This window comes from Nicrophorus vespilloides, unplaced genomic scaffold (assembly GCF_001412225.1).
Source record: "Nicrophorus vespilloides isolate i.1.1-1 unplaced genomic scaffold, Nicve_v1.0, whole genome shotgun sequence".
Classification (NCBI taxonomy): Eukaryota; Metazoa; Arthropoda; class Insecta; order Coleoptera; family Silphidae; genus Nicrophorus; species Nicrophorus vespilloides.
This window is the reverse complement of record NW_017095778.1, coordinates 500,690-526,550: the sequence shown is the minus strand read 5'-3', so window position 1 is coordinate 526,550 and position 25,861 is coordinate 500,690. Positions and strand designations below refer to the sequence as shown.

The following is a 25,861-nucleotide window of genomic DNA, read 5'->3' as shown; positions in this document are numbered from 1 at the left end:
ATACACACGAGAGAGGAGCAGGAAAAGAAGACAAGGGGGAAATTGCAATCGTGCGTATTTGTCCTTACAAATATATGGAGCTGCGAAGGACGCTCCGTCGGGATAACAATTTCTTAAAAGGACTCTTTCGTCGCATTGCTATTTATACATTGAATGCTTGAATCAATTTCCACATGTTTTTTTTTCCTTCGTTGTTTGTTGTTCTTGCTGTTGTTATTGTTATTATTTCCATCATGTATTTATTTTATTTATTTACATTTCCTCTGAGTTGTTATCATCATTCGACCATATTTTTATGTACGGAATTTATTAAATCTTTTTTGTGGACTCTTGAGACGCTTGGATTTTTCATTATATATTATTACAAGTCTACTTTGAACTGAAGTCGGTATTATTTTAAATTTAGTCTGCAACACATTTTTCATTTACTTTTTTTAGACAAATTTCGCATATGTATTTATTACAAATTATGTTTTTCTTAAAACAGCAATACTTCCCATAGTTCTGCTTCGATCAGTCCGGATTCACTATAATATAAAGATTAGTCCGGGATATTTGCTGAACTTATTACCGAATTAATATTGAAATTGACTTTTCATGTAGTAAACTAAACTATTTCATCAAAAATGAATGAAGCGCAGACCTCTAATTTCGGTGATACTTTCAAATTATTGTATTATCTTAATACTGCAATACTTTCCAGAGTGCTGCTTCAATCCGGTTTAAAGATTAGTCCGGTTTCAAATAGTCTGGGATATTGGCTGAACCTATTACATTCAGTTTAGGTAGTAAATTAAACTATTTAATCAGAAATGAATGGAGAAAATCGTTATGCGAGTGATTACTTTCACAACATTAAAAGTAATACTACTATAATAGTATTATACGCGCAAACCTCTAATTTCAGTGAAGTCTATATAACCTTTAAATTTGAAAACAATAAATTTCATTCGATAAACTTTAACGCTTTTGTGTTCAAATCAGTCTAAAAATAAAAACATCATTACTTATTTTTCTAACATTACAAACTTTTTGTTATAATTATATCCAATTTAGATGAAAAGATCAAAAATTGCATTTTTTTAATAAAATATTAATTGACGATATTGTTCAATTCTTGGTATTTATTTGTTGAGTTTCTGTGCGGATCATTTTTTTAAATTAAATACTCGATTAGTCCGGTTTCAAAGTGGAGGAAAAGGTTACCCGCACTATGTGAGGTATTGCTTTATTACGTCAAAAGGATTATACAAAATTCAATGTAATTTTAGATTGATCTTTTTCAATTTTTTATAATTATAAGCTTTGATTCTATTAGATTAACACAGATTATCTAAGGATTTGTACAAAAATAGCATTTCTTACTTTCTTTATACAAAATGTGTTTTATTTCAATGAAGTAAACGTTCAATAATTAATAATATTTTTTTTATAGGTGATGACAGTCCAACAAACCTGGAACCTATGAGTCGCGATCCCAAAATTGGATGACGTTCAATTTTTGATAGATCGCAAAATGACAGCTGTCACTTTTTGCCAAAACGATGAATCGTTGAAATAGTAGCAATTGGGTTGCTTAGCAATTACAAACAAATATGTTTAGTTACGTTTAAAAGGTTGAGAACCGCTGGTATATATTACGAATACTTGAGAAGTTACTTTGTGAGTCACAAGTAGCAAGAGTAAACAGATTTAGATGAATAGATCGCAAAATGACAGCTGTCACTTTGTGTCAAAGCGATGTACTTTTGAAATACTAACAATTGGATCAGTCGGTGTAGAACTAAAAACAAATATGTTGCATCACACGGCTAAAAGGTTGTGGAATGTTGGTATATATTATGAATACTTGAGAAGTTACTTTATCTGTAACAAGTATCAAGATTAAACAACTTTAGATGAATAGATCGCAAAATGACAGCTGTGACTTTGCACTTTTGAAATACTAACAATTGGATGCTGTACAAAAACAAACAAATATGTTGAATCAGGTGGCTAAAAGGTTGAAAAACGGTGGTATATATTACGAATACTTGAGAAAATACTTTATGAGTAACAAGTATCAAGATTAAACAACTTTAGATGAATAGGTCGCAAAAAGACAGCTGTCACTTTGTGTAAAAGCGATGTACTTTTGAAATACTAGCAATTGAATCAGTTAGTGTACAACTACAAACAAATATGTGGGATCACACTGCTAAAAGGTTCTGTAATGTTGTTATATATTATGAATACTTGAGAAGTTACTTTGTAAGTAACAAGTAGGAAGTGTAAACAGTTTTAGATGAATAGATCGCAAATGACAGCTGTCACTTTGTGTCAAAGCGATGCACTTTCGAAATACTAGCAATTAGATCTTAAACTGGATCACAAGGCTAAAAAGTTGTGGAATGTTAGTATATATTATGAATACTTGAGAAGTTACTTTGTGAGTAACAAGTAGGAAGAATAAATAGCTTTAGATGAATAGATCGCAAAATGACATTTGTCACTTTTTGTCAAAGTGATGCATTTCTTAAATACTAACAATTGGGTGCTATACAAATACAAACAAATATGTTAGGTCACGTGGCTAAAAGTTTGAGAAACGCAGGTATATATTACAAATACTTGAGAAGTTACTTTGTGAGTAACAAGTACCAAGAGTAAACAGCTTTAGATGTTATTCTACTTTACAGCGTGTACATATCCTAGAGTAAATACGTTTTCTGTGTTCATCTTGTTTGTGTTTTCATCTCATTATGATAATTGCTCGACAAGCGTGTCACCTTAAATCATATACCGAGCACACAGTAAATCTGCGTCCCGCCATAATTTGCATGTGTTTACTCGTTAGAAATGATACTCCGGTCATAACAAACTCCTAGCAAAGCGCCGAAAGTGGCGTAAACACATCAAAAACGTATAAAAAAGAAGGGCAAAAGGACAAAAAAAAAGAGAGAGAAAGACTCCCATTCTGTTCCTTGACATTCGAGGCCCTCTCCACTTAATTAGATCGACTGCAGTTGGCACGATCGGGAGCAGTCGCAACGTTCCTCCGGGTATTTTGTAACCCAACAAAAAAAAAATAGAAAAAAAATCCGAAGAAGAAGTTTCCATCCATATTTCACCTTCGGGAAAACTTGCGAGGCACAAAGCCGCGCCACTTTCAGTGCAATTAGTGAGGCTGCTCGGATGATGAGGACGTTTCTTTTTTTTCTGTAGTTGTTTGTTTCATATTTATATCCAATTCTGGCGAGACGGCAGCCCCACCGGTTTCTATTCATGAAGTTACAGAAGTTTACCACCACACGGCTTGTTGGATGCTGTCGCATGAAAAGCGAGTGTTTCGCGTTTTTAAATATTCCGGAACTTTTATTATGTACATATTACCCAACTACTCTTAAACAAACTACTCGATGAACAAGGAAACTTGAGAAGCGTCCGTGTCCACTTATTTATTTATTATTTATACCGATGCCCCACAAATGACATTACGTGAACTATGCTCACTGCAACGGACGTAAAATCATATCTTGAAAGCTGAATAAGTAAACAATACTCTGTAAAAATGGACTTTATACAACAACGTATTTTATGGTTGCATCAAAAATATATAAATATACTTGAAGATTTATTTATATGCAATAAAAATATATCTTATTCTCAGAAATGCCAAATGTATATGGATCTATGTCGAAATACCGTCAATCAAATTACAAATCCCGACAAGCCATAATCAAAGGAGTATGAGTGGAGGTTTTTTTGTACCTATGTATTTGTTTATACAATAAGACGTATAGACTAAAAAACTTCGTGGATATATCTTATACATAGTTTGTTTATATACTCTATTAACAATAACAATTATAGTAATAATGATTGGACACAATCATATTTAGTTTTATTTTTTTACATCTATATGAAATAATACAAGTTACTGTCGGGAATTTCAGTGTCGGGATTTTAATTATCGGGCACTCCGTTGTGGGTATTTTGATTTGAACCTAGTGTCTAAACAAATAAATAAACTAAGTACAGCAATACCTCGCATAGTGCGGATAATTGAATTTTCCAATATCTCGGACTGTTTGAAACCGAACAAAGCGAGGAACTAAATGAAATTTTGTTAAATTAAAATAAAGTTTGTTTTCAAATTTTCGAACCGGACTACATTGAATCAGTACTAATAGAATCCAGACTATGCGATTTTTTTTTAAATATTCATTAAGACAGGAATAACATGATTTGGTATAATTGAATTACAAGTCTGAACTGACGAGTGCATAACATAGAAATCTATGCAATTTCACGGAGATTACGAAATACATTTTCCCGCCGTGTGTATCCGCGTTTAACGAAATTACAATTCGGCCCAAAGTTCGCGTTTGATTGTCAGAATTAGAAAGTTAGCACGAGTTTACTCTACAAAACTAGATGATTCACGCCGCTAACGCGACAGGAAAATCAAATATGTAACACTTTGTGCAAATGGAAAACTGCAATATTCACATCAATTAATTAAGATAGTTGGTAATTACAAAAAAATCTTAATTTATCTGTAAATATATTAGGAAACATTATGAATAAAATATTACGAAATACACACAGTTTATTATTTGCAATATAAGACGCATTTATTTCAAGGAATCGAGAATTGAAATTTTATATTTCTAAATTTTCTCATAAATTACGAATAAAAATGCTGAAGAAAGTAAGTTTAACAAATTGTTAATAAATAAATCTGCTTTGCTGACAAAATAAAAACGCTTTAAGAAATATAAACTTTTCGTAGAGAAATATACTGAAATCTGCAATATTCTCATCAATTAAATAAGCTGTTGCAATTACGAGAATATTAGCAATTAATCAATAAATATGAATTACATATTACAAAATATAGACAGTATATTCGTACTATAAGACGTACTTTTTTATTAGATAAATAATTGGAAAAAATTGTTAATAAAAAAAATCAGCTTTGTACTATAATAAGTTATCAAAGCATGTTGATAGACTGAAGAAAAATAAAACATTGTAGCAAATACAAACATTGCGTTAGGAAATACGAGGGGTCTAAGGAAAGTTCGCTAAGTAGACGTTAATTCATTTGTTTCTGAAAAAACAAAAGTTGTTTCTCAATTTGTAAAAGTTTAACGATATTTCATGTCAAATTTCAAGAAGATCGCTAAGAATGGATAGGAGAAAATGCAAGATTAGTGATGTAAGATCGGTAGAAATCCACAACTAACACAGCAATAAATTTGTTTTGCCATTCTCTTCGGATTTCGACATCAACTGAAGCATATGCAAGTTTTCCCAAAATACATATAGAGTTCATCCCTTGTGACTATTTGCAAGTGCTTTCAAAGATTTCAGACCGGACATTTTTCTGTGAAGAAATTTGTTTTGCCGAATATTTCTTGGAAATTTTTGAAAATGAAGATCCTAGTACATTTAGGAAAATCGTAACAGGTGATGAATCTTACAGTTTGACCTGGAAACAAAGCAGCAGTCCATGGTATGGAGCGCAGAAGGTACAAATCTCCCCAGTTAAAGCAAGACAACAAAAATCAGCAACAATTTACTTTACCGGGGCTAAAGTGGTAGCTGCCATCTCGCTTTCTAAACTGATCAGAGGGTAACTGCTAAGTAGTACACAGAAATTTGTTTGCCACAAGTTTTCAAAAAATTGTTGGAAAACCAGAAAAAAGGGGACTTTTAACATCACGATCATGCGCCCACTCACATTACTGAAATAACCAACAACTTTCTTGTGCTCTCAGGCATCAATGAAATTCGCTAAGAACCTTATTCTACTGACCTGGCGCCTTCTGATTTCTGGCTGTTTTCAAAAATAAAAAAAAAAACAGAATTAAGAAAAGAGTCTTCAGTTCCTATGATTAATGCAGATAACTCAAACTTGAAAAGCTCCAAAAATCCGATTTTGAGGAATGTTTTGTAAGGTACCTCTACTGACTGAAGAAATGTCTTGAAATAAATGGAAATTATGAAGAGAAATTTCAAATGGATGAAAATTCAAAATATGAAAATAAGCGAAATTTTGTTAGACCACTCGTATAAGCAAACTGCAATATTCACATAAATTAATTAATATGTTGTAATTACATGAAAATTCTTGATTAATCTGTAAATATTGAATATTACAAAAAATATTCTAATATTTTAAAATCTCCTAAAAAAAATTCATTTTCTGATGTAGAAAATTGTTGAAAAAATAAAGCTACTTTTACAAATTGTTAATAAAAAAACAGCTTTATACTATAACTTATCAAAGGACGCTAATAGACTAAAGAAAAAAAACCTTGCACGCTTTGCGTTGGGAAATATAATGCAATTGCAATTTTATAAGTAACTGTTTTGTACAACGTTCGAGCATCCTTTTGTGAATTTAAAATATCAGCCTCGTAGGTTCTCCCATAATGTTCTAAAAATGTTGCCGGCAATTTATCTTTCATTACTTCTAGCAGGATGCACCGTTTCACAAATAGTTCATGGAACCGACAACATCGATACTGTAGTAAAAATAAAAATGTACTAGCAGTTAAGATATTATTGAATGCACCAGCATAGATAGATACATGAAATTTCAGCACAATCTTCATAAAATTCAGATAATCCAAATATTTACAAAATATATTTAAAAATACACAAGAATTAAGCTGTTTAAACAGCAAAAAATAATAATAATAATATAATAACATCTTCAAAATAAGGTCATTCTGATCACTTGAAATAACTTTCAAAAAAGTTATATTGAAATCTTCACAACTTCTTAAGAAATAAAAAGACAATACATCAAATGTAAAGAAATACCTCGCAAAGTGTTGTTTCGATCTGTGCGGGTTCACTATAGTACGGTTTGAACATTTCAAATATAGTACACAAAATTATTTTGTATACATTTTATTTATCAAGTTTATTTGTGTGTAGTTTAATTGTATGCGGTTTTAAAGTCCTCGATTAATCCGGTTTCAAACAGATTATCACCACCATTGCTGTATTAGTTAATTTATTTATTTGTACAAAAAAAATGAAATATTTAACGAATAGAAAAGAATAATTACAAATTAAGATTAAATTATAATATGAATTTGATTTGACCTAATTTACTATATTTATATAGTAGGACATATTGTTCACAAACTAATTAATTCAGGCAAACTAATTAATTAATTTAGCCCAAGATAATAAAACAAATAAACATCATGTAGTAATTATATTGTATAATGTTTTTTGTGGTTCTTTATTTGTGTAATGATATTATTAAAATCGATACGGGTTGCAGGCAGCACTGCGACAAAGTTTATTTTAAATATTATACAGGAAAGTTATGAAATTGGGACACTGCAATTATTAAATCATTTGATGTGGAAGTAACTTGAATTTCAAATAATTAGTTGCAATTAAATATGCATTTATGATTTAAACTTTAGTTACACAACATATAAATTTTAACATTAATAGTTAATCAAATGATCATTGTATACTTCAGTTGGTTATGTAATAGCAGTAAAACCATATTTTTTTAACGAATTCATACACAAATTGCAGAAATATTCTATACAAATATTTAATAAAATTATTATAAATTCAATTTTCTTGATATGTAAAATATAACTTTAAAAATTATTTTTTTTATTAAGAAAACAATCATTTTCTTTACTGATTTCGATTGAATTTACACATTAACACACTAATTGCAGAAATATTCTACAAATTTTCAATAAAATTATTACAAATTCAATTTGGTTGATATGTAAGAAATTTCATATCGAACTGACTTACATTTTCAAATTATGAAATATGTATTAACAATTTTATTGTACTAATACAAAATATAAATTGTAAAAGATGTTTTTCTTCATAATAACAATAAAACAACATTTTTCTCTAAGAATTTTCATCCAATGAATTCATCAAATAATTTAATAATTATTTTTACAAAGAATTTTTGAAATATTATCAAAAATTCAATGCTGTTCATATGCAGCTAATTTTATGTGAAACAAACTTTAATTTGGAAATACATGAATTTGCAATTACAATTTTATGTTTTGTTCATAATAACATAAAAACAACATTTTTTAGCAATTTTTTATAGTATAAATTAGTAAATAATTTAAATATACAAAGATTTTCACTAAAGTTATTATAGTGTTAATTTGCAGTTAATTTCATGTGTAAGTAACTTGGATTTTCATATAACATTTCATAATTTTTTAACAATTTTACTTTACTAATACAAAATATAAATTGTAAAAGATGTTTTTCTTCATAATAACTATAAAACAACATTTTTCTCTAATAATTTTGATCAACTAAATTCACAAATTATATAATTATTTTTTCAAAAAATGTCTGAAAAATTATCAAAAATTTAATGCTAATTTGATGTGAAACAAACTTCATAATAACATGGAAACAACATTATTTTTGAGATTTTTGTATAGTATAAATTTGTAAATATACAAAGATTTTCAGTAAATTTATAATAGTATTCAATTGCAGTTAATTTAATGTGTAAGTAACTTGAATTTTTATATAACATTTCATAATTTTTTAACAATTTTACTTTACTAATACAAAATATAAATTGTAAAAGATGTTTTTCTTCATAATAATAATAAAACAACAGTTTTTTCTAAGAATTTTGATCAAAATATAATTATTTTTATAAATTCGTAAATAATATAATTATTATACAAAGATTTTCAGTGAAACTATTTTAATGTTAATTTGTACGTAATTACATGTGGAAGTAACGATTGTCGATCGTAACGAAATACGGAAATTATGTAATTATTTTACAAACATTTCCATTAATATTACCACAAATTAAATACTGTACTTATACTGGTAGTCTTACACCAAATACGTATTCAATATTGAATATCAATAAACCCAGTTGCAGCAGAGAGAGATTATTAATATTCGAGGGAAATTCAATATTGATAGGTAAATCGAATCTCTGAGAAGTATCAAAAACTCGTTTTGCCATTTCGAGTTCGATATGCTTCCTTGATTGTACTTTTCAATACGTTATTTTCCGTGAAGAACGGAAGTGTGAAGATGTGATATTCGGACGAATTTATTTCCAGCTTCGCGCGAGGACGGAACGTTTTGGAACGCTGTTACGATCGATGTTAATGCATTTATTCGCATTTTGTTTACGCACATTTTACGGGCAATTAAATCACGAATTGCCTGGCACCGAAACGATTTGTTTGTTTAATCGATGATTAAATAAATCAAACTTTCCAAACAGAGCAAATTGATTTCTACAGTTTGTCGTTCATCATCGACATTTTAATGTAAATACTCACAAGTCCTTGTCCACTTACATTTGATTGCATCTATGTTTGTTTGTTTATAATCAATCATCGAAAGAGCATTTAGAAAATAATTTGTCAAATGTTAGTATTCAATCAATAAGCATTAATGTAAAAGTATTGAAACATTTAGAATATTTATTCTAATTAAGTTGTATTTTACTACTTAAATTAGTTGAACTTTATAAATAAATGAATTATAGCTGAAATAAATTTAATTTTTATTTACTAGCAAATATTTTTTCATTAAAAAATATTAAGCTAATATCAATTGAGAATGATTGAAATTGTAGTAATTTGACCAAAATACGTTACTTTCCATAATTCAAAAGTGAGTATACTTTACATCAATGAAGAATTATAGTGAAAATAAGAAATGTAGACTGAAATAGTAAAGAAACTTAGATAATAACATAAGCTAGAAAAAAAAAACATTTTCATTCAAAAAAAAAGCGTTAATTTCAAGTCGGAAGTATTGAAATATAGACAAACTTGACTAAAAATACGTTAATTTCTACGATTTTAAGATAATTAAACTTTACATCACTTAAGAATTATAGTGAAAGTAAGAAATGTAGACTAGAATAGTTCAAAAAAGCATTAATATCAATTCAGAAGTGTTCAAACATGGAGAAACTTGACTAAAAGTACGTTCCTTCTACAATTTTCTGATATTTATACTTTACACTAATGAAGAATTATAGTGAAAATAAGAAATATAGACTACAATAGTAAAGAAACTTATATAAGAACAGAAGCTAATAAACCTTCAGTAAAAAAATTATGTTAATAACAATTCAGAGTATTAAAATAAGAAGAAATTTGAATGAAAGTACGTTTTTTTTCTACAATTTTAAAAGAATTATATTTTACACTAATGAAGAATTGTAGTGAAAATAAGAAATGTAGACAAAAATAGTAAATAAACTTATATAACAACACTAGCTAGTAAATAAATTAATTAAAGAGATAATTTCAATTCAGAAGTATTGAAATATAGACAAACTTGAGCATGTTAATTTTCACGATTTTAAGATAATTATACTTTATATCAATGAAGAATTATAGTGAAAGTAAGAAATGTAGACTAGAATATTAAAGATACTTACATAACAACAGTAGCTAGAAAATACATTTTCATGCAAAAAAAAAAGAGTTCATATCAATTCAGTTTTGAAATATGAAGAAACTTGACTGAAAATAAGTTTCTTTCTACAATTTTAAGAAAATTATTCTTTACGCTAATGAAGAATTATAGTGAAAATAAGAAATATTGACTAGAATAGTAATGAAACTTATATAAGAACAGTAGCTAATAAACCTTCATTAAAAAAAACCGTTAATATCATTTCAGTTGTGTTGAAATATGGAGAAACTTGACTGAAAGTATGTTGCTTCTACAATTTTTTGATAATTATACTTTACACTAATGAAGAATTATAGTGAAAATAAGAAATGTAGACGACAATAGTAAGGAAATGTATATAAAAGCAGCCAGAAAATAAATTTTCATTCATAAAATTCAGAATTGTTGAAATATGGAGAAACTTGACTTAAAGTACTTATTTTACACAATTTTAAGAAAATGATACTTTATATCAATGAGAAATTATAGTGAATATTAAAAATATTGAGTAAAATCGTAAAGAAGCTTATAAAACACCAGTTAGAAAATAAATTTTTATTTAAGAAAATCATTACTCTAATATCGACTCAGAAGTATTGAAACATAAAAAAACTTGACCTAATTACATTGCTTTTCACAATTTTAAGATAATTATACTTTTAGTGTAAAGAATTATAGTGAAAATAAGAAATATTTGGACAGAAAGATCTATGGTCAATAGCCCTTTGTAGCAGATCAATTTATTTTTTTTATTTTCTTATTATGTTATGTTACTTTTTTTGAGTTAGTTGCATGATTTGTTGCATATTTAAGAAATATGACTAGAATTGTAAAAAAAAACTTGTTTAACAGAAGCTAGAAAATAAATATTCATTCATAACAAGAACTAATATCAATTCAAAAGTGTTGAAACATATAGAAACTTGTCATATTGACCCCTACAAATAACGGTTTTAGTCTTTCAAACAGTTCGAGATAATTACAAAACAGATTAACCGCACTAAGCGAGGTATTCCTGTATATATTTCCACTCATTAGATGATTTGATTAAGTAATTTTTATTTTATTTTTATTTTGGGAATTATTTTTTAATTAAATTAGAATTTATTAATTCTTTTTTATTGCAATTAATTTTAACAGAATATTGAATGTGTCTGTATTGAATCAAGAGATTAAAAAAAAATCTCAACATTCTATATCGAATATGTACAGAGACTACAAATGAAGAGTTCGAAATTAAAAAAAATGGTGTTTGCAGAATGAAATGACCACATGCTCTCTACCATTGATTTCCAGTTACGCAAATTTGCGTCCAAAAGCATAGAATTTTTTTTTGTGTGTAAGCTTTCATTGCAACTACTGACAAAAAAAAATGATAGAGGATGAACCGAAAATTGGAAGCGCTGTAAAAATTTTCGTTTGGCAATAACCAATCGAATGTTTTTTTCTATCGTTCATGGAGTTTCCAATTTAAAAAAAAATAGAAGTTTGAATACATATAGGTTTATCAATAGTTAAAAATTAATATAATATTTCGTTGATGTAAGCTTGAACTAGAATTTAAATAATGACCATTATCACTTGAATTGAATAGTTTTAGATTGCTTTAACCAAACGTTTGTCGGTTTGTTTCGAAAAACCGGGACAGTACTTTCATTAAAAACATAGACATTTTGACACAAATATAATGCTAAATACTAACAAACAGATAATCGAAAAGAAATTAAGTCTTAATTTTAACAGATAAATGAGATGGAACAGTTTAAAGGACACGATATAAATATTTGATACTTAATAATGTATTGTTTTAGCTCTCAGTATACTACTAAAGTTAACCTACAAGACGACAGCCAACCAACAAATAAAAAAATCAAATCATCATAATGGTAACTATTATAGAATTTTATAAGTTTTTTCTGAGCTTTTATATTGATTTACTTTTTAATCAAAAGAAAACTCACTGTAAAAACCTATTCCACCTATTTCTTTTGTAAATATTCGAAAACCGGTTTTTTAGAAAAGCTGAGATTCGAAAACCGGTTTATTTAAAGTAGTTTTTTGTATATACCCTAGTTTAACAATAATCAATGTATATTTTTAGTATCCAAGGAATTCCAATTAAAACAAAACAACATTATTACATACAGTTTTATCAACAGTTTTCATATAATTAATATACTATTTCACTGATGTAAGCTTTAATTAAATTAAAATTTGTGAAATAATTACTATATTCACATACTTTGTGTATGTTTTCATTGCAACTACTAAATGAAAATAGAGCTAAAAATTTGAAGCGATAAAAAAATTCGTTTCATGTTTTTTAGGGTTTTTTTTTGGCTTCTATTCATATTATATCAATAGTATAAATAAACTTATATAATATATCATTGACGTGAGTTAACTGAAAATTAGACATTTTCACTTGCATATTTATAATTTACATTTTTAGTCTACTATAATTATAACAATCAAAAAAGAGAATAATTTAAAAATTAATAATACTATGTTCACTTGTACTTTTATATTTTGTATATGTTTTCATTGAAATTATTAAATAATAAAATAAAATACAGCTAAACATTTGAAGCGATGGAAAATTTCGTTTTGGTGTAACAAAAACCATGTCTTTAGAGTTTTTGTCTACTATACAAATTACATCAATAGTATAAATACACTTTTATAATATTTCATTGACGTGAGCATTAGTTGAATAAAAATTAGTGAAGAAATGGACATTTGCACTTGCAAATTTATAATTTACATTTTTTGTCTGCTTTCATTATAGCAACCGAAAAAGAGAATAATTTAAAAATTAAAATGTGTGAAATAATTACTATGTTCACTTGTATTTCTATATTTTGTGGATGTTTTTATTGAAACTATAAAATGAAAGTAAAACTAAACATTGGAATCGATGGAAAATTTCGTTTTAGTGTAACAAAAACCAATCGAATGTTTTTTTAGCGTTCATGGAGTTTCCAATTACAAAAGGAAGTTTGAATACATATAGTTTCATCAATAGTTTTCATACAATTAATATAATATTTCGTTTATGTAAACTTCAACTAGAATTAAAATGTGTGAAATAATGACCATTTTCATGTGAATTGAATATTAGAAGCGCAGGACAATTTTTAGATTGGTTTAACAATAATCAAGGTTTTTTTGTAGTTTTCATGGAATTCCAATTAAAACAAAAAAATAAATACATATAGTTTTATCAATAGTTTTCATACAATTAGTATACTATTTCACTGATGTAAGCTTTAATTGAATTCAAATGTGTGAAATAATACTATGTATTACTACTAAATAAAAATAGAGCTAAACATTTGAAGCGATGAAAAATTTCGTTTTGGTGAAACAAAAACCACGTTTTTAGAGTTTTTGGCTACTATACAAATTATATCAATAGTATAAATACACTTGTATAATATTTCATTGACGTGAGCTTTAGTTGAATAAAAATTAGTGAAATAATGGACATTTGCAAATTTATAAATTACATTTTTTGTCTGCTTTCATTATAACAACAAAAAAAAGATTTAAAAATAGAAAGCTATGAAAAATGTGTTATTGTTGTAACAATAAACTAATGATTTTTTTTAATATTCAACTGCGAACATCATTAAATTTGTTTTGAATGCCTATAGTTTTCAAAAATTGAAAATCCTGAAAAATTTTGGTGCAACAGTAACGAATTATTTTTTTTGTTAAACATTCATGATTCCATATTATAATGTAATATTTCATTGATGTAAACATTAGCTGTATGAAAATGTGCATTTTGTTCGTGCATATTTGGAATATTGCGGTTATGACCAATGTATGTTGGATATGCTTGGAACTCGGTGCATTTGTGTGTCGATAGATGGTGATGAGGATACGGATTACTCCGGATTTGGACCTGAATCTCTAAAGTCTGTGCCTAGTCATCGGCCCTGTCTGTCAGGATTTGCTGGATTCTGCAATGAAAATCTTTGGGGCGAAACGCGTAAATAACCAACCAGTTCTTTTTTTTTGCTATAAGTTGAAATTAGTTTTCTGTTCTGATTTGATTTTATCATTTCCCCCAACAAAAAAAATACAATTATCAAAGGTAGATATCAAAATCATCAAAGAGTTTTACCCTTTGATAATTTTCTTAGCAAAATTTAAAGTTAAAATATTTCAATGTTAAATCAAAAGAATTAAATATGAGACAGATTTGTCAGATTTGCAATTATAACATTTAGAACACACTCTAAAGATATTAATTGGTATTCGTAGTTTAGGTAACTAAATAATGATTAAAAAGACGACATGAAATGAAAAACTCATTTTATGAATGATAATAGTATTTTCCTAATATATTCAATCAATCAATTCAATAAGTACAGTGAAACCTCGCTTAACGATTTTAATCCGTTCCAAAATTTCCGTATTTTTACTCGTATAGTGAAACATGTTCTAAAATTCACATATGTGTACACAAGTTTTAAAAATGATGTATCAAGCTCGCAATCAAGTCCCGGATTGTCTTCTCATCGTCACTCGTTATGCGAAATGTCGCTCGTTTAGCGAGTCATTTTTCTTACATACAAATGCTCGTTATGCGAGGTTCCACTGTATACTCATTTGAATATTTACGCTACAAAACTACTAGTAGCAATGTATAAAATAGTAAAAAGAAAATAAAGAATGGACACATCATTATGTATGAACAAACCTAAAATTGACACATATCCCTCGTTTATTATGTAATGTTTCTTTAATAAAGTCTATATAAAGAAAGTAACATTTTAGGATTCATTTCCTATCTTTAAACGCATCACCTAAGAAACGAAACATGTGCCGTTTCTATCTACCAATTCCATCTGCCAATCTGTGCGTCTGCAAACCCCTTTGCAGCAAAGAAATACTTCCAGAAACTTATCGATCACGTCATTCAAGCCATGCATCAATGAGTAAATTGCAAGAGAAAACACAGTATTGATTTAGATTTTTTTGTATCTTGCTGTTCAAGACACAAGAACTTTAATTATTTATGGTTTTGTATACAAAAAAAAAAAACAAATGTAGCGAAATCCAATTTTGATTAAAAATTTACCAAAATAATCCTATACGTCAAATATATTTACTTGTTTGTAGCTTTTAATTATTTATGGTTTTATATACAAAAAAGTTAAAAAACGTAACAAAATAAAATTTTTATTAAAAATTTACCAAAATTATCCTAAAATTTAATATTACGTTAATAACAAAAGTTTAATTTTATACATAACTGAGTCTTTTTGTAGTTAAAACTAACATTTTGATGTAAACTGATTAAAATTGGGTAGAAGTACTTTCAGAGTAAGAAAGATACAAAATTGTATGAATGTCCTTTGAAATTTACTTATTTACATATAAAAAACTAGCGTGCATTCAAAATTAAAGAAAAAAAAATAGAGATAGTAGAGAAACTAATTTAATTTAATGAATTAATTTACATTCATCGGTGGGAATATACACACACGCAGAGAAGAAGATGTGAAAAAAAAAGGGACAGTTTTGGCAAACCGGACGTCCCATTTACACTTGGTCCCAGTCCTGGATTAATATGAATATAATTACGAAAGGGCTTAAACAAACTCCGGTTGAGTGTATTAAAAGTGGTTTTAATAAATTTTCATGAAATAATCGCTCGAGTAAACAAACTTTCAAGCAACTGACCACAATTCGTTTTGCAACAAGGAGGGTAGAAACGCGTTTCAACAAAAAAATAAGAGATAAAAATAAATAGACAGTTTTTACTATAAATGAAGATTCTGCAATTGTTATGATTGGGAACAGAAGAGGCTTTATTAAATTTGTTTTCATTTTTCGCAGTGAACTAATCTCCATTAGTCGCAATTTTGCTGAAGAAGCTACAGCTTTATTGAATCTTCGAAATGCAATACTGCAATATTGGGAATTCATTACATTCTTTCAATTTGTACATGTTTTCAGAAAAAAATATGAGCATCAACTGATTTCTGATTTATTAGAATCGCTTAAAAAAAAATACAAATCTGTTAGAATATTAGTTGTTTTTTTCATCAAATTTGTTTAAAATATTATATAAATCTTATATATAGTAAAACCTTTTTTGTCCGGTAGATAGAGACCGCATAAAAAAATCGTACAAAAACAAAATTAGAAATTTTCATAAATTCATACAAATAAGTTTGTATAATATATTTATAACATTTTAAAAACATTTAATTTGTCATTGTACATATGGAGAAATTTGCACGTACATAATTCACTGCTACTCGTGTTAATTCTTCTTGTGATGAATTGATTCAAAATTAACTAACAGTATACCGCATAAAAAATCGCATAAAAAGGACCGCACAAAAACAGGTTCTACTATACTAATAATAAATCCATAGATTTTAGTTTACATATGAATACAAATATTTTTTTATAAACTAGTTGAAGTATTTTGTAAATGTATCTATTTTGATTTCATTGATATCAATTTTTCCTTTGTATGTAAATCCATAAATAATATGGTTGAGCTTTTAACAAAATGAGTATTACAAAAATATGTGGGATTTTTTTTTCTTCAATTATTTTCTAAAGGAGAAAAGGGTTATTGGGATTATTGGGTTACATAAAAGTCTAGTATCGGATATAAAAGAAATGCTAGTAATATCCTAAAGGAAGACCAACATGGTACATGGTTAGACTCAAATGAATGCGAATAAAGTGATGAGCCGATGCCAGGTCGCACGCAAGAAAGCAATGAAAGCCGCCCATCCTTCCTTACTTCCTTTCAAGCAAAAGAGAATTACTCTTGTGATAAATATGAGGCCTAGTCGAAAAAAGGATCGAAAAATAGATGACATGAGTAATGTATACCTATATGATTCTATACTTGCAGCATGGGGTAAGTTTTTTTTATCCATTCTTCAAGAGAATTTTGGATAATATTCAGATTCGAACAAGAAAAAAATAACAATTTTAAAGTAGATGTTTGAATACGTATTATTCATGATTCAAAATATATTTTATTGGTATTTAAATGTACTTTTTACGGTTTTCAAATTTGAATTACTTACAAAAAGAAATATGTCTATAAGTTGAAATATGTACATCAAATATATAATTATTAAATTAAGTATTTCAATTCAAGCATTTTTACATTCATTCCAAAAAAAATAACTTTGTATATACATTGAAAAATTAGTGAACACTTATTACTATATCAACTTATTATTACTAATTACACTCGTTTTTCTTTTCAAAAGTAATATAATTATTTAATAATGATAATCTTCCTAAAGTCATTTCACAAAGAAAATAATTATCACAAGAATATTGAAATTAATAATGTGATTCAACAATTTAAACGAAGACTTTTTAGTGAAACGTGTAAAAAAATATTGGAAATTATATAATTTACAAGAATTTCTTTAATAACACAGTAAACAAATCTTAATAATTGCAAATAAACCTATTTTTTAAAATAAATTAATTTATTAAATACTATTCTCAATTATTTATAAAATATTATATAATGTATACAAAAAAAGTACTTCAATTACTCATAGTAATTAAAGAGAATTTATTAAGAAGTTTTATGAAGAAATGTAACATTTGAATCGTCAAGTTCTCAATTTAAAAAGTAAAGATTTTATTTCACTATATATATTGAATAAATAAATAATATGTTTTTAATTTCAGATATTAAATAAACTATATTACTTTCTTATATCAAAGAAATGAAAGAATCAATGAAATTAACTAAATACATTTGAAATAAATGTATCAAGTTTGGTTTCATTCATAAAAATATTAATTTTTGTTCAATTTTTCACCTTAAATTCTTATATAATGAGATTAAATCAATCCGTTTTTAATAATAAATACTATTTGAGATAAAAGTACTTCTCGTATAATTTTTTAATTGATTACATGACATTATGCCAAAGACCTGTTGGTTTATTGAAATGTATGTGTTGTTATCATCATAATAGGCGTATGAACATAAAATGAAAATTCCAATAAAATGTCCATTAATATTAAAAAAAAAACTAAACTACTAAACACATACATAATTAGTATTTATATATAATATTGTCATTGTTATTAACTCTTTGTTAAAATTAAATCGTTAATCGATAATACGAGGTCCACTGCATGATTTCATTTGATAATTCCGGAACCAAAACCGGAATAGACCGCATCATATCACATACCGAACGGATCGCCAATTACGCAATCCGCCGAGCGAGAATCATATTAATGAGACTAATTAACTAAACGCAAATTTCGCCACCCCTCAGCAAAAAAAATATAATAATAAGCGGTGGTTTTCAATTAAAATAAAATGTGTCGCAACGTAAAGGAAATTTGAAACTGGATTATAAAAATATAATAAGTCTTTTGATCCGCGTGTGTATGTGTGCTGCATAACATCTGCGTTTTCTGTTTCCCCATACAAATAACGGCTTTGCATTAGATAGAATGCGAAGATGGGAATAAGAATATATAAATGTTCGGTTTTAATATCAAATGGTTATAATTTTCTTACCTGTTGTTGATGTTCAAATTATCATCCTATACTTCTGTACGCTCTTTGAGTGTTGTGGTGTGTGGCTGTGTCAGAGGTCTTGCTTGCACTTGATGGTTAGTTTGGAAACAATGTATTATTTTTTGTTTTAGTTGTTATTGCTGCTGGTTCGTTTCGATGATGGTGTCGTATTTAGTGTTATATTTTTTTTCTTTTTATTTACGGGGGTGGTGGGAATGGAGTCGCGATGGTTTTGCCACCCCCTTGCCTTCGGAACTGCTGCGTCGGGGGGTTAAGTTTCAGAGAATATCTCGGGATGATTCCCGTCGTCGACACACCTCAGGATGCTGTGACCAACTGCGACGCCGCCAGACGCCATTGATTACACGCACACACGGACACGACGCGTCTCTGCACAGTGGCGTGCAGACCACCGTAGGATTCATCTAGGAATTTCTCCTTGGATAGTTGGTATACATATACACACAGTTCACAACCCCCAACGTGACAGGATTGGCAGCAAACTGACAGTTCTATATCAATTATTTTTGTTAACATAGCCTTCTCAAACAACTACATACATTTAAACATAATTAGTGTTATTTATAGTTACTACAAAAATTCAAATTAAAGAAAATTTATTATTTTTTTTAAATTATTTATTTGTTTCCACCATTTCATCTATTTCAACCATACATATTCAAATTACGGTATTCCCCGACTTACGAACTCCCGCACTTACAAACAAAATTTTAAAAGCTCTAACTTGTTACAAGGAGATATATAGTGATAAGAAACTTAACTGTCACAACAAAAATTGATATTTTCTTTAATAAAATATTATATATTTGGAAATGTACTATCTTTTTTGTACTATCTGTTTTGTGTCTTTTGTCGTTTTTTCTTAAATAATTGTGATGTCTACATTGAAAAGCATTTGTAAGTAAGTATTTTGCTTATTTATTGTTTATTTATTGTTCATATTTTCAAATGTATGCAGTCAGTCAGTATGCAGTCAGTAAAAAACATGATAAAGATAAGTATATTTTGAAATTTTTTAAATTCCCTGACTTACGAACAACCCTTTTGCAACGGAACTTGTTCGTAAGTCGAAGGATACCTGTATATCTTTTTTTTTTCTATAATTTATAAGAGAAAAGTGACAGTTTGTGTCATTTTATTGATAAACTTATCCTTCTACATTCATAATTAAATTTGCTAATAATTATCAACATCTAAAAATGTGCATATTAAAATAATTAAAGAAAATAGTAATATTATTACAGTTTGACAGTTCATTGATTTCATTCCTTAATTTCAAAAACATACAAAAAACGCAATTATTTTTGTTAAATTAACCCAATTTATTTTTATTTCGTCATTTTTTTTTCCACATCACGTTTAATTAATCAGCAGATTCATTAGTGAATACCTTTTTATTTAATTAATAAAGTAAAAAATAAATAATTAGAAGATTTTTGCAAATACATTGATTTTTAAATCATAGTTACAGTATTACAATCTAGTATTTTTTTGTTGTTACAGTTGATAGAAATAAACGATTTATACCAGAAAGCTGACAGTTCTATTTCATTTAGTAACATAACCTTAATATTCAGGTCTGTTTGAAATCGGACTAAAATAAATAAAATAATAATTTATTGTACTATTTTTTTAGAAACAATTTTTAGTTTACTGAATTAATTTTTAAACCGTATTATAATGAATCCGTACTGATCGAAGCCGCACTATGTGAGGTATTGTGGGATATAAATATATTTATTAATGGTTACCAACATAAGATTTATGTAGTTTTCTAAAAAGAAACTTACTATATAAAGGAAGAAAACAAAATATATAAAAAAAAATCTTGTATATAATTTATTGTTATTTTTCTAAATTTAAATTTAGTTTATTTTAAAATTTTCAAACCGTATTATAGTGAATCCGCACTGATCGAAGCAGCATTTTTTAACATAGCTTTTTCAATGAATTCCATAACATAATACAGCAAAATCTCGCACAGTCCGGGTAATCGTTCCCATAATATTCTGGACTGTTTGAAACAGGACTAAATACATATACAAATAAATCGCACAAAAAGAAACTTGACTTTATATAATCAGAGAAAAAAAATCTTGTGTATTATTATCTTCTTTAATTAATTTTTATTTTTTTTTTCAATTAAAATTTAGTTTGTTTTGTAATTTTCAAATCGAAACCGCACTATGTGAAGTACTGTTGTTTATAAAATGATTTGTTAATTGTTACCAACAACTAAAAATATTCACATTCAATAAAATTAATTGATTTTAGGTTGGTAAAACAAATAAACAATTTGTACCAGCAAAATATATAAAAACAAATATTTATTTTACTTTCTTATTTGCACTGCGGTAACATCAAAAACAACAATTCCTTAATTCAGCAAAATATTTTGATTCATACGTATTTTGTATTCCATTTCATTTCCTTTTGATTTCTCAATAAATATTTAATATGTTCACAATATTTTTTTTTGATTATCTGGTTTCTATAAACATATTTTGGACTAACAAATAAAAAAGGAAATTGGAAAATCTTATAAATTATCAAGTTATTTTTATTATCGTTTTTTTTTTATTTTACTTTATTTTTATTTAGAGAACTAAGTTTCTATATAAAAAAGTAAAATTACAAGAATCAATAAAGTGAGATAATTAAAATTCTGAAACTTTCGAGGAAACGATAGAAGTGATCATAAAATAGTACAGGAAATATGTGCCTTTATATGTTCAATAAACAAGATATAAAATAAAGCAATTTCCTTGGGTGGAATGAAAAGTTATTGCGAGATGTATATAAATCGATGAGGCGCAGTTGACTTGCTCTAAGATTAATGCAGTTGCGGATCAAAAGGGTTTCATACACGTTATATAAACAAAAGAAAATCGATTAAAGTGATGTCCATTATTTTGTATATGGTTGCATAATTGTGCTTAACTAATTAATTTTCTCAATGAAATAATATTTTATTTAAAAAATTATTCATTTTTTTTAGTATTTTTAAAATTAATCTTAAAGTATTATTTTTTTTAAAGAATATTTAACTTAATCCGTTTCCAATCAAATCTTTGTACACTTTTTGTAATTACTTTAAATGAATCATAAATTTCGACTAAAATTTACACTTTACAACATGTATTGGTTCTTTACCCAATTTCTACGTGCAAATGTTGGGAGTCACAACTAAAGTTTTTGGTATAAAAAATTAAAAAGATAATCTATTTGAGCCACAACAAAACTTTTGATGAGCCGCATGCGGCTCGCAGTTTGACCACTTCAGTGGTGTATTTATACCTATTCTTAGTTATCTACAAATTATAGATGTAAACTGCTTTCCAAATAAGTGCAAAATTAAGTAGTATTGTAACAAAGACACCTATAAATTACAGCAAATTGCAGGCTCACAGGCATCCTGAGCAATTATCCTTTATGATGCTTGGATCGTCCGGCGTGCCAAAAGCCGAAAGCCATAAATACGTTTGATTTAACAATTCCAGCGTAGACGACGTACGTGTGCATGTCTTCAAAAGCTTTAACCATTGACAAACTGTCCTTATAATGCGCAAATTTCAAAGCTTTTATTGCGCAAAGTTTCGCTGCGAAATGGGAATACGTTTGCAAGTTTCGTGCGCGTTTACACACCGAAACCCCAACATTACGAATTTAATTGCTACATTGACCGTTGTCCCACAGTTACTGTAAACCAACATTAAAGCATACATTTTTTTTTGGAAATATCGAATAACATATTTGGAAGTTTCATGAAACACCTTCTTTTAAAGCTCAAGTTTATCAAATTTGATTAACTTATGAAAAACATTTTTTGTTGGAACATCTTTTGATGCATGTAAAACTCAAGTTAATCAAATAATGTATTTGACTAAGTAATAAAAATCCACCAATTTTAACAAGAAACACATTTATTGAGAAATAATATTTTTGATGCTTTATAACATAAAAACATATTTTATTAATGAACCTTGAAAATAAATGTCAAGTTTGTCGAAAAATGCATGTGATTTTTAATATATCGACTATATTATATGATTTTTAATATATCAAGAGAACTCAAGTTTATCAAATAAATGTATGTGATTTTTGGGTATATCTATTTTTTTTTGTTGGATTTGAAGATCAAACATCTTCTATTGTGTAGGGCTCAAGTTTATCGCTATATCCGTACGCTTACGTCAAATGTTGCAGTGCGACGTAGCGAAAGTAATAATGTATGAAATATGAAGCACGAGATTGACAGTGATAGGATATCAATATCCATATATAATGTTATGAAAACGTAATTAACGTATGGTAATCCTATCAAAACCTTCAAACATCGAATGTTAGAAGTAAACAAACAGATTATGCATGGACTAAATTATACCTTTGTACGTTAAAATAAAATATCTAAATTTATTTTTTTGGAATTATATCAAAATAAAGATTCTAGACGTTATAAATAACGTCAATTTTAATTAAAACATAACATTTTGACAGTTACCAAATTAACTTAACCTGACATAACGTAACCTATCATTATCAAAACTTATAATTTTTATTACATTATTCAATAAATTTGTACTATTTTTTTATTTTATGAGAATGCAACAGATATTTCATTTAACAATTATTGATTTCCTAGGAATAATGTTGATTTAGGGTCAATTCAGAGATAACCCTTTCTTGGAATTTAACGTTTTTTTTGCGAGAACTTGGACTGCAACTGTATCTATAATTAATTAAACAAACAATTTGAGATTACAACTGGTTTCTTATAGGAAGGGTTCTCCGTATAATCTGATCAAATAATGGAATTAGTCCGCATCGAAACCGCACGTTTCGACCACAAAGATCCCGAACCGTTGTAAGTATTTGCAACGTGTTTATGACATAGGTCGTTAAGAATCGTAGGATGATGCATTTTCACTTAGCTGAAAGCTCTAGTTATATATACTAATGCATTTCAACAAGGAAACAACGCCAATTATTTAAGGATCAAATTTTAATTTTTCCTACTTCAGTTTGTAAATGATTGATTAAATAGAATTCTTCAATTAGTTTAACAAGTATTGATTTCTAATTAACTATTTCATTTAGCAATGACAAATTGTCTATTTAAGAAGCAAATTCTTCTTTTCCAGTTGCAACTTACAAATGTTTCATTAATTGAATAGATTTATTGAATTAGTTTATCAACTATTGATTTCTAACTATTTTACATTTCATTTTTAAAAATCTCAAACTCTTATAAGTATTTGCAACGTGTTTATGATCGAAGTTGTTAGAAATCGTTGGACGATGAATTTTTCACTTGTCTAAAAGTCCTAGTTCTATGCATCAATGCTTTTCAGTAAAAAAAATCGCCAATTATTTAAGGATAAAATTTTAATTTTCCAACAGCTTATAAATGTTTCATTGATTGAATAGAATTCTTCAATTAGTTTAACAAGTACTGATTTCTAATTAACTATTCCATTGAGCAATGAGAAATTGTTTATTTAAGAAGCAAATTATTTTTATTCAATTGCAGCTTACAGATGTTTCATTAATTAAATAGATTTGTTGAGTTAGTTTAACAACTATTGATTTCTAACTATTTCACGTATATTCTTAAAAATAACAAACTCTTATAGGTATTTGCAACGTGTTTATGATCGAAGTTGTTAGAAATCGTTGGACGATGAATTTTTCACTTGTCTAAAAGTCCTAGTTCTATGCATCAATGCTTTTCAGTAAAAAAAAATCGCCAATTATTTAAGGATCAAATTTAAATTTTTCAACTGCAGCTTATAAATGCTTCATTGATTGAATATAATTCTTCAATTAGTTTAACAAGTACTGATTTCTAATTAACTATTTCATAGAAATTGTTAATTTAAGAAGCAAATTCTTCTTTTCCAATTGCAACTTACAAATGTTTCATTAATTGAATATATTTGTTGAGTTCGTTTAACAACTATTGATTTCAAACTTTTACAGGTATTTGCAACGTTGTTAGGAATCGTAGAACGATGCATTTTTCACTTGGCTGAAGGACCTAGCTATATGCACGAATGCGTTTTACCAAAGGTATAACGCCAATTATGTAAGGATCAATTTGTAAAGAAAACTTATTTTCCAACTACAAATAGGTGTATAGATTTGTTTCATTAGTTTACTTCAAATTATATTTGAATTCCAAATATTGTGCGCAGTAGAAAAAAAATGATAAAACAAACTTTACAATTACAATATTCAAATTGAGTCTAAAGAAATAAATAAATTATGTATGTTTCGTGGGAATTAACTGTAGTTGGAATTGGTTCGCGCAGGAGAAACCCTTGGGTTTCGGAATTTCCAATTCGTTCGCGCGGTTTTCGCCCGAATAAATGGCTCCACCATATTTCCATGTTCATTGACATTCTTAATTACCAGCAACTGTTGAACTATTTTCATCATCCCAACTGACAGTGAAAATGATCGTAAATAATCCGAATTCCGTAAATTACCGTGTTTTTTTTTTGATTATCCAATGAAAGCGATTATTTCGGTATCTGTCAATTACGGCGAATCCGCAACAAATTACAATATGTACCAATGAATTTGCTCGGTTAATTTATCATAAATTTCAGAAATAAACACATTGTGTTTTCAGCAATTGTTTACAGGGTTTGTAATAAGAGAAACGTCCTTGACTTAAAGAATAGGAAAAAAGGAAGGTAATGCAATTATTATGAGGTAAACTTTTATTGATGTGCCTTTATTGAATCATGAAACAACTGTTTCTCTCTGTCGTCTTCTTTTAATCAATTATCTCAACTAATTAATTATTGAGTGCAAAACTTCAAAAAGAATTCA

The 25,861-nt window shown here is 27.6% G+C and overlaps 1 protein-coding gene across 3 annotated transcripts in view; it reads right to left on the bottom strand.

Annotated features, from left to right (window-relative positions):
• Positions 1-19,380, bottom strand: part of LOC108563744 — a 46,516-nt gene extending 27,136 nt beyond the window's left edge. For all 3 annotated transcript variants that reach the window (XM_017922506.1, XM_017922513.1, XM_017922522.1), the window contains exon 1: positions 19,004-19,380. The gene's annotated coding sequence lies outside the window, so the exon portion shown is untranslated. The remainder of the gene's footprint in view (positions 1-19,003) is intronic.
• Positions 19,381-25,861: the final 6,481 nt, after the last annotated feature.